The sequence below is a fragment of the Microplitis demolitor genome, chromosome 10, assembly GCF_026212275.2.
Source record: "Microplitis demolitor isolate Queensland-Clemson2020A chromosome 10, iyMicDemo2.1a, whole genome shotgun sequence".
Classification (NCBI taxonomy): domain Eukaryota; kingdom Metazoa; phylum Arthropoda; class Insecta; order Hymenoptera; family Braconidae; genus Microplitis; species Microplitis demolitor.
The window spans coordinates 15,023,465-15,040,476 of NC_068554.1; positions in this window are offsets into that span (position 1 = coordinate 15,023,465).

The window sequence follows — 17,012 nt, forward strand, 5'->3', positions numbered from 1 at the left end:
CGCAGCGCTCTTATGTGTTTTCGTCTGTACCAGTGGTCTTGGAGGATTATGGACGAGACGATGTAAGCAAATTGCATGTCTAGACCAACTGAGAGATTCCGGGGAAAATGTTTGGTTACTTTATGCGACATTGTAGTTTTTATAAAGGAAATGTTTTCAATTGTTGATCACGTAGCCACTGCCTCAGGCAGATTGCGTTGGTTAAGGCGCAGTAATGGTTCTTTTTGAGTCCGTGGTTGGTACAAGTGGTTGATGACTTCCGAATGACGTCGAACTTAGGACAGTTGTATTTTCTGTTTTCTAAATTTACTATGTCACGTTTTAATACTTGTTGTAAATAGGTAGCTTTAATTTCTCCTCTGGTGTAAACTGCGCGTGCGTTTCTAGCGTATCTCTTTAGGATTTTTAATACTTGATGGAGTTGCGTGTCACCTTCTGACCAGTGAATACCGTGATGCTTTGAAGTGACCCAGTCGTTTCTTTCGCGTACCTTAGGTGATAATTTGTGGTATGGGAATGGTTGTTCGACTATCCAGTGGCCCAAGATGTCTTCGGTGGTCACAACTAATGCAATTTCTTTTGGAATGAATTCTTCTTTATTGTCCCAAAATCCTTGGATGTCAATCACTATGTCCATAATACCCTGAAAGGTATTGTTCACAAGTGGAAAAAGAAGGTGTTTCTTAAGTTTTCGAACCGATTGCTTAGCGAACTGATTCTATAACTGTGTCGAATGCAACGATGTAGTGAATTCTCTATCCAATATTCTCGTAAAAAGATTTTCCGGAAGTGTTCGCGGTGACTGGCTTGGATAGCTCGGTCCAGGTCAGTTATATCCAATGATGATGGTAGAAATAACTGAAATGTTCCCAGAGCCTTTTGGTAAGCTCGGTGTTCCTTGATGGGGTCTATGTTGTATGCCTCCTCGTTAAAGGAGTCGTCGCAAAGGAGATTATTTCGTATTCTTAATCTTGTCCGTAATTTTCTTGTAGCTTGTGCTGTCTTCCAGTGGTTTCGATGGATTAGGAATGACGTGAGTTCACAAAAATCCTCGAAACTTTGGCTCAAGTTTTTATGTTGTTGGATCGTTATTATACTAGCGTCTCTTTCTTCGTCAGTGGTAAGTCTATTGTTGGGGAGACCTTTGCACATAACTTTCTTTCGTCAGAGTCTGAAAATTCTAGATCTTCGTGGATGTTGGTGCACTGCTGATAAGTTATTCCGGTCTCTAAGGTTGGCAATTTATTCCTAGTATAACAAAAAATTAATTTTCTAAATAAGAGTGTTAAGCATCCCGCTAAAATTAGTGAAATAAGTACTATTCCATGCAAGAAATAAGGGGGTAAACAGGTTTGATTTTTGGGCAAATTAGTTGTTTGTAGTTCTCGTTTTACTTGATCCAAAGTAAAATCGTAGGATAAAAATCCGTATGAGTCGATGAGAGGTAGATTTGTAGAGTTGTTGTTCGTATAGTTGGTGAAGCTGAGAGGTTCGTATTTGTCTATTTCTGGGAATAGTTGTGTTACGTTTAGTCCAATGGTAGGCTGTGGTTGAAGCGGAATCTCGAGGTCTGAATCTGCAGATCCGAATAAATTTACATAGCCAATCCGTATGGAAGCCTCAGGGCTTAGACTTAAGGTTCCGGTGCCGGATATCTTTACATATTCCGTAGGTTTTCCTGGATTTTGGACCTGAATTAAGCTCAGATGTGGTATGGAATAGATCCAGCCCTTAATTTCTTCTAAGGATTTCCAGTAAAAATAGTGGGTCTTGCTGAGTCTTATGTCACATCTCTGGAATGATTCGAAATCTGAGTTGGTGAGTAGGTCAGCTTCACATGCAGGATGAACGGCAGTTTCATATATTACAAAATTTGGTTTGCAAATATATGATCCTTCCAATTTTATACATTGTTTAAGTTCGTTCTCTTGAATCAGCGAGTAGCTCGCGTGGTTTGCAGACATCATCAAGTAATCAGATCGAGGTTGGATATAAGCTGAACCCTTGGTGTTATTCCCAAAGATTTGTTGGACGGGATAAGCGTGAAGTCTGTACAAGTTGTATTTTGATGGCTGTATTAGTGGTATTTGAAGTGTCAAAATTAATTTATCATTGAGTGATTCATATTTAAGTTTCATTATCTGAGAAGCTTTTTCATTGTAGAGGTCCTTGACAATTATTGGAAATTGATGTTGTGGATTATTTTTAATGAATTTTTTTATGGCTTCTGAAATCCTTTTTGGACTGAGAATTCTCGGAGAGATCTTTCCGGCTAGAACAAAATTAACTGCTTCCAAAACGTCTTCCATATGATTGTGGTAGTCTTCGAAACAGCTTCGAGCCTGGGCACTCCAAGAACTCAGTCGCATAACGTAGTGCGAGTAAGTTACATTATTTTTGGCGATTAAACCATTTGTTTCTTTTAAAGGAGTTGTGTATCTATAGTAGTTACCGCGACGTAGTATTAATTGATTTAAGTCATCGTGTAGGTCTGAGTGAATTATTTGTCTATTCCTCTCGAGTAGTACTGAATCTTCAGGAGAGGAAGCAAAAACAATCTTGTTGAACTTGTCGAGATAATGTTGAAGAATGTCTAATTTGTTCTGTTCAGCCAAAGATGATCGATTATTTACCTGTCCAGAACCGACCAGTTGTCTTATTAACTTCATTCGCTCAGTTGACTCTCGAAGAATGCGCTTGTAGTCGTCAAGTTGTACGTAGTGTCTGCAGTCGTCTTCTTCAATTGTCGATCGGCAGTTTTGGTCCAGGAGATTTATTTCCAAATCTGCTATGTTAGGGAGTTGTTGCTCTAGAAAACCTAGATCTATCATAGTGGTTAGTTTCCAGTCGTCTTGAGTAAGGTGGATATCGGCGAGGTGTTCATAGTAGAGCCCCGAACTGGGTTCCAATGGTTTTAGATGGACAGCAGTTCCTTTCGTGGTGCTTATGACGGCGATGAAAATTATGATTATCTTGTTTAGAGTTGCCATGTCGATGATGCGTGCACTAAAATTATTTATTTTAATTTTGCTGAGTACTTGAGATTTGATAAACTTAATTTAATCTTAAAGTTAGGTTGTAAGGACGTAAGGAGCATGCATGAGGTTAGTTTGGTGGCTGTTGTGTATTTTCGGGTTCAGTCCTAGGTTCGCGAGGATCCAGGTCTTGAGGAAAGTTATACTGAGTACCAACTGTTCTAGGAGCAGCATAAATTACTTCTCTAGTGTGATTGGGTGGTGCGTACGGCAAGTACGGGTAAATGTTTTGAGTAGTAATAACTTTAGATTTTTCTTTCTCATTTAGCTCCACGTCATCTGTCGTAATATCTTTGCCGATCTTGGGTAGATGTAGTAGAAGATTTGTGACGGAGTCCCAAAATGCTCCTATTAACCATACACTCCATCCATATATAGTATGTAGCGCATAGCCGTGGATTAAGGTGTCTATTGCGAATTTTATTGCCTTGAACGTGAGATATACTCCAAAGAGTGTTACACTAAAGGTACCCACGGTATTAAAGAAGTTATATACCTTTCCCCAAGCTTTGGCTAGAGATAGCCTTATAGCCTCTTCATCAATAAAATTGTTGATCTTGATTGTACTATCAGCTACAGGTTGTCCTGTTGCTCCTCTGGCAATAGTGTTTAATACAGCAGTTCTTTCCAAAGGAAACATCATATAGTCTTTTAATTTCACGATGTCGTTGTCAGAGTAGATTCCTCCTGTCGCTAGTCCTTGAGCTGGTACATACTTCCAAGAATGGTTTGTTGAAGCTGTAAGTTGTTCTGGATTTGGTACAGAGGAAAGTTTAGGATTTAATTCGTACCATGAATCTTCTAGTCGATACATCGGTGCTAGCAAAGGGTTGCAATCTATCTGTGTTCCAGTTTTAATTAATATGTGAGTTCGTGGCAACATGTAATATGTGTTGTTACCTCTTAGTACAGGTAACTCTTGGTAACATTCTTTTGTATCTCGCCTTTTTACGTCTACTGCTATACACTTGGCAAATCTTATTACTTCACCTGAAACATGGGCAATATATCCTGGTTTCTTCATGAATTGAAAAGCAAATTCATCAGGTGCTAGTGTGGCTATAATAAGTGCATTTTGTAGAACCTTCTTTTCTAGCTCACATTCTTGTCTGATCATGTCGTTGTACAGCATCATGATCTGATTGTGAAGGTGACGTTCTAGATATACAAATTTAGTGTTTACGTATGTGAAAAGATCCATGGATTGAGTATCTATTCTATTGGCGTCATGGAAAAATTCACTATTCTCGGAGTCAAGTATGAAGAGTCTAGGATGTTCAGTCTTAATCAGTTTGGTGGCGCAGTTTGCGATATGACCCTTAGTTGTTAGTGCGAACGTTACGCCTCCAGTAGTCACTGAATATACTTCTTCTCCGAATTTCCTATTGACATGATCTTGTATTTTGCTAGCTGTTCCTTCATAAAGTATGGAGAACTTGCGAGAGTTGCACTGATCCGGTGGTAATAAATCCCAGAAGGTGTTTCCTCCTTCGATGTCCATACACTTCCCTTGCTGGTATTTGCATCGGACCCCGGATCGTAATATTATTTCGTTTTGATCCAGATTAATAGGAGTGTAATAGTCTTGTAGGGTGAAGGTGGCATGCCCGGTTACAGTGACTGCATCCCATTTACCGTAAGGATCGGAGTATGATGCCCTTTTGCAACCACCACCGGAGGTGAATGAACCTGCCAGGGTGATTGGGAATCTAGTCGTAGAGTTTTTCTGAACACCTGCAAGTGTGGTGTCTCGATATATAAAGAGTCCGCTATCGTGGACAGATTTGCAAGCTTCATGACTTAACTCTTGCATAAACTCCATATTATTACTCGTTTCTCCGAATAGGTGGTCAAGTATGCCACAATGGAAAATCGTACGTTGGATGGAGAGTTTGCACTGAATAATCTTTATAAGTGAGAAATTACTGGATTGTAATAGTTGGACCTTGGTATTTTTAATTACTGGTTTTGCGGTAGGCATGTTGCAGTCTTTAATGTCTAGTAGGGATAATGAAGTAACGTTTATTGATGGGGTTCCACAGTCGTATGCCACGAATCCATACGTCCATTGGACGGCTGACATCATCCAGAGGATAAATTTTATCCTCCCCATGGTGCTTGGATTTTTACTTGTTCCACCTGGAGTAATTTTATATAACTAGAACATAACGATTAGTGGGACATACGGGAAATAGTAATATGTTAGTCGGATTGAGTGTCAGTGTTAGAATTAGTAGAATCTCGTGTGTTACAGATCTTTAACTTATCTATGTGTTTAAGGGAACGTTTGCCCTTTGCATCCTCTATTATAGCCGTATTATTATCTAATAACTCGGCTATAACATATGGACCTTTATAATGCGAATCGAATTTACCCTTTCGTGGTTCTTTTATAGCATAAACCTGGTCTCCAACATTCAAAGTACTGGGGTTCAGGTGAGCGTCATAGTAACGTTTAGAGCGGTGTTTAGATTTAATTAAATTAGATGCCGCGAAATGTCTCATGTCATCCATACGGTTGACTAAGTCGTTTAGGTAGGTTCCGTAAGTTTCAATTTTGTCTGGGGGTGGAAAAGAACTGGGTATGCGCGCTCTTTTACCGTATATAAGTTCGAAAGGAGTGAAATTAGTAGATTCATGTACAGCAATATTATATGAAAACATTGCAAAGGGAACAAGTTTATCCCAGTCTTCATATTTATTTACATAATGTTTGATAAATTCTGCCAATACTATGTGACTACGCTCTAGGGATCCATTGGTTTGTGGATGGTATCCTGAGGTAGTTACTTGTTTAATTTTGAAAATTTTTGCTAGGTGGTGAAATATTTTACCAACAAATGATCTGCCTTGATCACTTAATATTACGCGAGGTGACCCAAACTGAATAATAACGTGGCGAGCAAGTGCGTCTGCAATAGTCTCAGCCTTAATGTTTGGTATTGGTACTGCTACGCAATATTTCGTGAGATTATCTTGCACAGTAAGGATATGCATATTGCCTGATGGTGTTTGAGGTAATGGGCCCACTGTGTCGATTGAGATTTTGTCAAAGGGTTCTGCAGGAGTATCCGTGATGATCATTGGTTCTTTAGTCTTGATCCGGACTAGTTTTTGTTCCTGACAACTTCTGCATGTACGAATAAATTCTGTGATGTCATCTCTCATATTTGGCCAGTAAAAACGTTCACGAATTCGTCGGTATGTTTTAGTTATACCTTTATGACCACCTGTTAGGCTTTCATGATATTCTGCGATGATATCCTTGCGGACATCCTCGTCTGGTATGGTTACACTTCCATGACAAATGGTGAGTGAACATTCGCAGTCATCTAAGCATTCCTTAAGAACGTCAGTGACAAGTGATTGGCTCAAACCTTCGAGCATATCTCCTGGTTTTGAGATTCGCAAAGTTTTTATGTTGTAGTGGTTTAGTACATTTTTGACGGTTTTTAATACGTCTTTTAATTCTTGTATGGAAAATGAGTCAAAGTGGTTCCTTTTTAACACTGCACTGAGGATTTTATGTTTACCGTGTGGTGTTATTAGTACTTGATTAATTTTTGGTTTCTTCAATTTCAGATCCTGTGGATCTATTTTGTCTGTTTCTATCAGTAATCGCGATGTGATAGTTGTAAGTTCACAATCAGCAGAGATAAAATGCAAATAATTATCTCTGAAATACGTCAAGTTTTCATTCGTCGTGTGTAAGGATATCTTACTTTCATGATTCTTTATACCAGGGTAAAATAATTCACAAGGAACAGTATCGGTTATGGATTGTCTTCTTATCTGTTGTGGTTGTTGGACTTCTTCGTCTTTATGAACTTCTTCATCCGTGTCTGTACTCGAATGGATTTCATCGATCGGTGGTAAATTAGCCCATCGTCTGCTTGCTGCTCCTCGTGGTATTGCTTCATCCACCTCTGATTCTGTGGTTGATCCTTCTGAAGCAACTGCAGGGGTTGATCGTCCTACAGGATGTCGAAATGTTACGCCAGATGGTCTGTGGGGTTGTGCTTCGGGTTTCCTAGTTGGAGGTTCTGTTCGTGGAGATTCGTAAGTTGGATCTTCAGCGCGTCGATCCCAGTAATAATTATCATTTCCTGACGATGGTCCAGGTGATACTTCGATAACATTTTTAGGTGCTGGTACTGGTATCGGTTCAGTTAGTGAAGGAGTTTCTTCGCCTGATTGATTATTTACGAATGTGAGTTGATAGTCAGTTGTTCGAGTTTTGGCAGATAATGGTCCTGGTTTTTCAGAAGCTTTAGAGAGTGGTACACGATTACTAGCGAGACTCGGAAAAGCACTGCTTCTTGCGTGCGGTACTGGTGGTGTTGGATCACTTGGTTGACCAGTATCCGGTTGTTTTCGAGGTCGACCAACTTTACGATTCTCTGTTGGAGCCATTGGGATTTCGGCAATAGTCTTTGTACGCCTGATGAGAGGTGGTTGCGCTAGCGAGGGGTTACTCGCTAACCTTCTCAATCTTACTCTCTCACCTATAGTACTGGCGTTTGCCTCTGCTGCTTTTACGGCGGATGATCGCAGCCGTTCTAGGTGTTTGGCAATTGAACTAGACTGCCTCGCAGCTGTTTCAGATTTTCCTGTGGGCACTATTGGCAAAACAACAGGATTCCTTGATAATGCATCTGCATTTACGTTTAATCTTCCCGGTTTGTAATAGAAAACATATTCATACTCTCTTAATCTCGTTCTCCATCGAACCAACCGTTGTACTGGCGGCTTGACGGAGTCGATCCATTTTAGTGGTTCGTGGTCACAGACGAGAGTGAATCTTCGACCATATAAGTACGGTCGAAAATGCAAAATTCCGTAAATAACTGCTAAACATTCCTTTTCGGTTGTTGTATAATTTCGCTCTGCATTTTTGAGAAGTCTTGATAAATAAGCAATTGGTCTGTCTTCGCCAATTTTTCCTTGGCTTAATACTGCACCAATAGCGAGATCTGAAGCGTCAGTAGTTAAGATAAATGGTTGAGAAAAGTCAGGACATTGCAGAACTGGAGATGTACATAGTGCCTTGCGTAAGTCGTCAAAACTTTCTTGTTGAGCTGAAGTCCAGTTGAATGGATTATCCTTTTTCAATAGTTCTGTTAATGGTTTCGCACGGCCTGAGAAGTTTTCAATGAAGCGACGATAATAACCAGCTAGTCCAAGGAACTGCCTGATGTTCGTAACTGTCTTTGGTCTTGGAAATTTTTCGATAGCTTCAGTCTTCTTTGGGTCTGGACGTACACCGCCATTGCCAATAATATGACCAAGATATGCAACTTCTAGATTTAGAAATTCACATTTATCTGATTGTAAGACTAAATTGGCTTGTTCTAGTCGATTGAAGAGTCTTCGGACACGTATGCCGTGTTCTTCGAGTGATGATGCGAAAATAACGACGTCATCGAGATAGACAAATAGCTCAACGTCCTGTAGACCTAGAAGAACTCGGTCCATAAGTCGTTGAAACGTTGCTGGAGCATTTTTCAGTCCAAATGGCATTCTGTTATACTCATAGTGACCATTTGGTGTACTGAATGCGGTTTTCTGTTGGTCCTTTGGATTCATTTTGATTTGATAAAATCCTCTAGCCAAGTCGAAAACTGAAAAATACTTTGCTCCCCCTAGTCTATCGAGAATCTCAACTATGTTCGGGAGAGGATAAGCATCGCCTATGGTTTTCTCGTTTAATTGTCTAAAGTCAATTACCATACGCCAGCGCTTATTACCTTTCGAATCTGGCTTCTTTGGGACTATCCAAAGGGGTGAATTATATGGAGATACAGATTCGGATATTACACCCTCATTCAGTAATTTATTTACTTGTCGAGCGATTTCTTCCTTATGTACGGGAGGAAAACGGTACTGACGGACTGATATAGGAATTTCATCGGTCGTTGGAATCGAGTGTGTCATCATTGTCGTAGCTGGGAGATCATCTCCAGGGAGATGAAAGAGCATCGGAAATTCTCTGATAAGCTCATGCACATGCTCTCTTTCCAAAATATTTAAATGATCGAGTCGGAGACTAGCACAAATGCGTTCGAATCTGTCCTGACCATCTTCCGGTATATCGCTATCTTCAGAATCGTCAAAGAAATCCTCTGAACTGCCATCGCATTCGAAGGGAATAATTTCTTGTGGTGGAACGACTAATTCGATATCATCCTCGTATGCGTTTATCGCGTAGACGTAGCAAGTGCTGTCATTGTTCGTGACCAAAGCATTACCAATAAAAATATTTTCGCGAGTTTCAATGCGAGGTAAAAACCCAGTTTTTAGAGCTGTCTTACGAAGATTAATTGGTATTACTGTTCGAGTTCTAGCTTTTAAAAAGAATACTGAGGGTTCGTCTTCACTTCGAAACATAGTTACCAGGGGTGTATCAAATGGTTCACCTTTGGTGTTTTCGAGCGGAATTGGGTTTACGGGTTCGGAGTCTGCGACTATGGTATTGTGATGAAAAGATATTTCAACCTTTTCTTTAGTTAGAAAGTCTATGCCGATAATTCCATCGGTTGGAATGGGCAATGGGTTCTCGAGAACGTGAAATTTCTCGGGATTTGAGAAGAAGGTAATTTCCGTGGTTCCTAAAGTATCGAGTCGCTCAGTAGTGATTCCTTTTATGGATACTGAATCCCAGGTATCAATTACTGTACGAGGGGCCAGTGCGTCTTTTCTGATAACATTTATGTCAGCTCCTGTGTCGACTAGAAAACGAGCTCTGCCGTTTCGCAACTCAGGGGCTGTTAGAGTAACGACTGGTCCTCTACCCTGGACTTCAGACCACATTACGAATTTTCGACGGTCAGGAATCTGATTGATGATGGACGCGTTTCCGTGGGGTTCGCGCTGTTCGACGTCGCGTCGTTCCGTCGAACCGCGTTGGAGTTTAAAGGTTCCTTAGGTGGTGCAGGAGAGGTTGGTCTTGAATTATTTTGTTGGTTTTGTGGGTTACTATTATTACTGTAATTTCCATAATTATTCCTATTATAGCTATTATAACCATTGTTACCGTATCTTTGATTATTATTGTCATAATTGTTACGATTATTGTAATTATTGGGATTATTGTTGCTATAATTGTTATTAGAGCTGTTCTGATTATTATCTTGAGGAGGATAACCTTGATAATATGGCGGATTATATGGTACTGGAGGTGGATATGCTCCAGGAGGTGGGTATTGATATGGCATAGGAGGTATATATGGAATTGGAGGGAAATAACCCGGTGGAGGATAATATGGATAGTAGTTTCCGGGTGATCGGCTTCGCGAACGATAGGGTGAATTGCCACGCTCAGGATAGTTGCGTTTATCGCGTGGTGGTGTCGTATCCCGCACCGGAGATCTACTGTATGAATTTGAAGGTCTGTTATTGTCTTCGCGAGTAAATCTGAACGGTATGGTATTTCGACGTTCTTCGTCTTGAAAGCTAACCGTTCGAGTTCTACGCGGTAAATCAAGATTTGCTGATTCTGACTGCGCGTAGGCTAAATAGTTGGAATTACGGTGAGAGCTACCTTTCAAGTCTTCTTCGAGCCGTAGTGCGATTTTATATGCCTCGTCGAGAGTATCAGGATTTTGTACACTTACTCCGTATATTAGATCGTCTGGTAGTCCGCGTTTGAATGACTCGAGTGCTAATCCGTCTAGCATTTTCTTCATCGCATTTACTTCGGCTACATTATTAAAGCTTTCGTTTAATGCCGTTATTGCATTAGCGCGAATTTTCTTTATTCGAGTATAGTAACTCAGGATTGATTCATTTTGTTTAAGCCGAATGGCTTGGATATCCGCGCAATATTGTGGGTAAGTCTTCTTAGTGGCGAAATATTCTTTAAGCGCGTCTCTAAGAGTATTCATTGTATTAATTGTCTTATCCGCAATCGCGTCTCTAGCCGTGTCCTTGAGCTTAGATTTTACTCCGTTAAAATAAGTGTTCCTGAGATTATCTGGTACGATTGTAAGACCGTTTTCTACATCTAGTAAAAATGCTTGTAAAGGCATGTTTTTACCGTCAAAACTCGGGACTTGCATTAACGCCTGGTGCAATGTCATACTTTCCCCAAGGGACGTGATCATTTGATCCGTAATATTCGCATGTCGGGTAATATTATGGAGTTGTTGATCTAAGTCATTATTATTAGCCGGTGGGTTCAACCCGCCATTGCCTCGTGGTCCCAAATTTTCGCCGTTCTCTTCGTGGTCCGACATTTTAATTGATTATAGGAGAAAGTTATAGAAGTAATATAGAGGTAGTAAGAGTGTGAATTTTGGGTAAATAGTATGAAGTTAGCAAGAAAACTATATTTGCGGTAGTCAGACGCAAGTAAAAATTGCGTTGGTTAGAACAAAATTTATTCACTGATTAATTGTTGTGAAACTTAAATAGCTTGTATTGAGTTTATAATTTTGTTTTGTAAAATGAGTAGTGTTTAAGATTTATTAATTACTCGAATGAGATGTTGTGTCTGTCTGTGTTTGTTGATCTTTAGTTTTAGGATTCTTATCGACACTACTGGTGGATGAATTATCTGTTTCCTGAATGTTTACAGTATTTGTTAAATTTTTCTTTTTTACAGGATACGGACCCAGTGATCCTTTATCCAGTATCGCTATTAACTTTCGTATCTGAAATTTTCTCCCGGCGCGTTTACCGCGTTTCATTGAGTGTTTAAAATGTGAGTAAGAATAAAAGTGAAATAGGTTTATTTTATGGAACTACAGTTATTTTTCTCCTCCGAATCTGGATGATTTATTTCCTGATTTTGTAAAGTGTTCGTTGGATTTTGTAAAGATAACGGTATTGTTACGGGAGTGTATGATAACTCTCCCCTATGGTATATTGCAACTAATTTTCGCAACTGATACTTTCTTCCAGCACGCTTTCTGCGTCTCATTAAATATTTCCAAGTTGTACGTGCAAGTCACCCTTCTCAATTGCTCCAATGATCAATTAAAGAGTAGGCGTACTACAATAACTGATCTTACGAAACACTACAAGCTCTTATGGTTTTTTGAAAATGAGTGAATGAGTGAATAATGAATGAATCGCCTGGAATCCGACAAAAAGTCTGCGGTCTCCCAATTGATTCGATGAAAGATTGAATAGAATCCGTCAAAAAGTCTGCGGTCTTCTAAACAACCGTGATTAAGGAGATGAATAATGAGTGAATAATAACTGATCCAAAGCACCAAAAATAACTTGCGATTTCGGGCGCAAGAAGGTGGCAAGTTGTTTGCACCTAAAACTCAGTAGTACTATAGAATGAAGAATCACTTTAGAAAATCACAATTTATTTTTACTGAAATTGATTCTAATTTTAATAATTCAATTTATCGATAATAAATTGATTTTTTTGTCTAATACTTGCGTTCGAGGATCTAGACTTGAAAATTTATAATTGAATTTTAAAAATCGATTGGGTGTATCCACTGGTGTAAGTGTATAATTGATAAAATCTTGCGATCTATTAGCGTGTAAATATTTTTGTATAAAAGGGCACGATGGCGCGTCTTCTATGATTGCAACCAATCTTTCAATGTGAAATTTAATTTTTGTTTGTTTAGTACGTTTTAGTGTGAATGAGTTAGGCATAAACGTGTAGTGTAAAAAAATTGTAGGCAACAATAAATTGTAGGAGCCTTTGAAATTGTGAAACTAAAAGTGTAAAACTTCCTCGGATAAGAATTTATTTTAGATTATGCTAAGAGTTAGAGAAGACTTTCGAAAATAAAAATTGCAAATAGTATTAAGAAAGGAAAGTTAAGATTTCAATTACAGGGAATTTAGAGAAAGCTTTGGAATTTTATTCCCGGATTTTATTTTAGTAAGAGAAAAATAAAGATAAGTATAGAAAAAGGTCTCAGAGGTTTAGGTCTTTAGTTGTTTTTAGAAGGTTTTGAATTGATTTTTGCGCGTTGAGTATTCCCAATTTTCTCAAAATGGAAAGAATTTAGCAAAATGATTTTTAGAATTTGAAACAATAGTTATGATTTCGAGAAAAATAGTTTAAATGGTCGAGTTAAGAAAATTAAATCAGTTCTATTTTAAGATGTAAAAAAAAGAATTTTCGCTTTATGAGTTTTTATAATTTGTAGAAGAATTTATTTTGAAGAATAGAAAGTATTTTTGATTTGATTTAAAATTTTCAGGATATAGAATTTCAAATTTAAGAATTTATCGAATGCATAAAATTTGTAAAATTTGTAATTAAGATTTTTTTGAAGATTGAATACTTAAAAGTTACAAGTTGAAATTAAACTCGAAAATTTCAACAAGGCAGGACGTTTATTTTTGTTAAAATTACAAGAATCGAATAATATTATAAATTTTAGTGAAAAGAACAATTCACCAGCGTATCCCACCGCTGTCACCAAATTTTTCGACTGTCACGATCGGAGAGAGTGAAGGCGACGGGCGAAGGGTTATTATTAATTAATTATTTAGTAAAATTACCCACAATATTTATTCTATTACTCAACCAAGGAGCCTAATAGGACCGTCACGTGGCTAGTGTGAGAATGTTTAATATTTGGCAAGTTTTGATTACTAAATAAGTCTATTTCGTACCGAGCGGAAGTACGATAGACAATCCCGATCGTTGACCTGCGTGGCTTTAGGGTAGGTCAGGGATTTTAAAGCGAGAGGGAAGCAGGTAGGTGAATATGGGCCCTCGAGAAGTCCCTGTTCCTTTACGTCTGTCTCTTTCTGTACCCGTTAACTTAGGAATGCTAGAGTAAGAGGTATAAATAAGAGAAAGATGATTTTTTTTTAAAAAAAGAAAAAAAATCTGTATATTCTTATTAAATTATAATGTTGTTTACATGTGTGTACTAAAATTAACAATTATGATTAACTTACCACTCAGCTTGAGGTGGTTTACAATCTCGCTGATCACACTCTCTCACAATTCACCACTTTGAATTTATGATCGCGGAATTGTTTTTGTTTAATTCGCTGCGACCCTGCCCGTGGCTTAGGGATTTTACTCAGCGGAATTCGATGCACTTTTCGGACTCGGAGCTACTGGGGTGCCAAGCGGATACACTCCCCTATCTGTCGAGTACGAGTATAAGTATTTAATTTTATTTAGGATTTCGATCTAGGAGTCTGGTTTCCTAGGCTATAGACCGTCACGAGACCGATGATCCTGATGAGTCGAATCGACCGCGGTTTTCGCAAGATTAAAATCTAGGTATTTGGCCAAGGAGCCCGATTGCCTAGGCAGTGGACCGTCACGTGGACAACGATTAAGATTTTATCTCTGATTCGCGGTAGTAATCGGACTTGGGCCGATAGAACTAATCGGAGATTTCAACTTATAGAATTTCGGAGCGAGTGACTCGAGATCCGACAGAGGTTCGTTCAGATTAGCGATTGACTGCCTTCGTTAGATTTTCGGCAGTTTATATACTCTAATTTTGATGGGAAAGTCATAGGGTTTCTTATGCAACCAACCGGTCCATCTCATCATTTCGGACAACAACATGATGAGTAAGTACATGGATCCGGTTTAGGTACCTTTCTAAAAATTAGAAAAGTCCATATATGGAAATTGAATCATATTATTTTTGAGTAAACAACAGCGGATGAGTAAATGCTCTATTGGAAGTACATAGATCCGGGTGACTTTCGAAATGTCATAGGTGACTCGGAATATGGAAATGAAATGGTCATAGAATCTTTGTATATATTGGAATTTTAATTAGAAGTCCGGTGCACACGTGCAGGTGTCCCGCTGAGTCACAGCTAACTTGTTTTTTTGGTACTACGCCCGTACACACACACATACACATTCTCTTATAACTGTATTGTAAATAGATATACGCAGGTAAGCGTGGATGCAAGATGAGTATACAGCTAAAATACGTAGTTGGGTTTGAGTATAGACTCTGTCCCTTTTGATGAAGAGAGAGAGAGAGGGAGACAGATATATTATCATATCTGTCGATCTTCGTCTATCTTTACTCATCGTGCACGCACTTACATAGGTTCCTGCGAAAAGTGAAAGGATCCCGATGAGAAGAGCTGGGGTGCAGTTTGGTAAACCCTTCTTGGAAGAAAATGAAAAATATATATATATATACATATGTATGGTTAAATCGCGATACGTATATATCGATTGTTACATGATCAACTAATTCTGACGTTTAATGTGGCAATTGACGCGTTTTATTAAGTTCTAGAGTTACCTAATTTTGGGAATTGATCAGATAAGTAACTTCAAATATAATTGAAAAAAATTTTCAAAGGACTACGTCCGTGCATGTGATCCTGCGACTCGTGCTGAAATTGTTGCCCTCACCACATAAAGACTAGATATCTTAGTAATCTAACTATGCAATTTACTATAGTTCACCATATGTCTGATTGACGCGATTAATGGCAACCTGTGAAGAGAAGTCTGTAGCTGTTTAGTGACACGGTGAATCCACGAAAGTACACCAAATAATCGACTTCAACAACATTACAATTTTTCGAAAAATTAATTTATTATTATTTTATTGTATTTTAAGCAATTTCTCATTATTTATTCATAATTTGACAATGCCAGTTTTAATTGGTTTCAACGTTATATGAAAATACAGTACATTGTATAAAAAAAATACAAAAACAAACACGAGGTGCAGCACTTTACACATGATGAATTGAAGTAACCATGTTTAGTGTATAGCTTGTAACAGGGTAAAATAGATTCCCATGATTATTCATTAATATCTAAATTTGAATTTGTCCACGGTCGATAACGGGTCCTAAATACTACCCGGTCTAGTAAATTAAGTGATTTGACATGTCACCGGATGTCGCTAATCAGTGAGACCTAAACATCTGTCCTTCTCCTTGGCTAATTAATTAGTGAAGATGAGTTTTCCGGGAGTGAATCGAAGAAACCCGAATCGTAGAAGATATAAGTGTGTGCGGAACCAAAAATCGAGAGAGTGAGTTGGATGGCTGAAGGTGATGGACGCATAAATTAAGATAAGGTAATTATTGTAGTCTACGTCCGCTTCAGGTGAAACGAGGCGATAAAATTTTAATACTAACTTTGTTTATCAGGCCGTCCTTGACTGATACCTCTAATCAATTATAATTACTAATTTGTACAGATCATTGACTGATTATAACACTGGGATAATTTAATTGAAACGAGACGAGACGAGACCAACAAAGTTAAGAAGAGCAGACCACCAGCTAAATCCAGCCGACCATCGGCTTATAGAGAAGAAAGGCAGAACATCAGCTAGCAGCTCATCGGTTGATTGCCAAATATGGTATCGAGGTAAATTACAATTAATTAAGGCCCCGGATAAAATAATTAATTAGCCGAACTAATTGTAAATTGTTGCTTATAAATTAAATTGGCCTCGCGTATCAATTGGAAGTCTCAGACTCGTCAGCCGTTACAACCACGTGTAGTTTCTCGTGTAATGTTCTAGCAAGTTTGATCGCGTCTCACTTTCAGACCCGCCTTTTTGTCTGTCACTCTAAATTTATTCTATTCGAGGTCTCGCAGCCGGAATAAAATAAATTTCCGCGTAAATAGTCCAGTAAATAATTTGCATTAAAATGAATATTAAATTATAAAATTATTTCCGGCCTGTCGGCCGCTTTAGACAAATTTTCCGTGTCATAAAATATTAAATTCAGGCCCGCGTGACGCCAACTCACTGGCCAAATATTCTAGTCAATTTCTAACGTAATTCTAGTCGCTCTGTGGTAATAAATTTATTTTGAAATAATTATATTTAAAATTTCTCAATAAATAAAGCAGAGTTTCGAAGACACTAGAAAAATTACGATAAAATTATTGTTAAGTGAATTAAGTAACGGATTATTTTGTCAGTAGTAAATTGAGTATAAAAAGATTTCGGAGAAAATGTTAATGAAAATTATCAGTAAAAGTTGAGTAAAATTGAATCTATGAATTTCGGATGCACATGTTTATGAGATTTA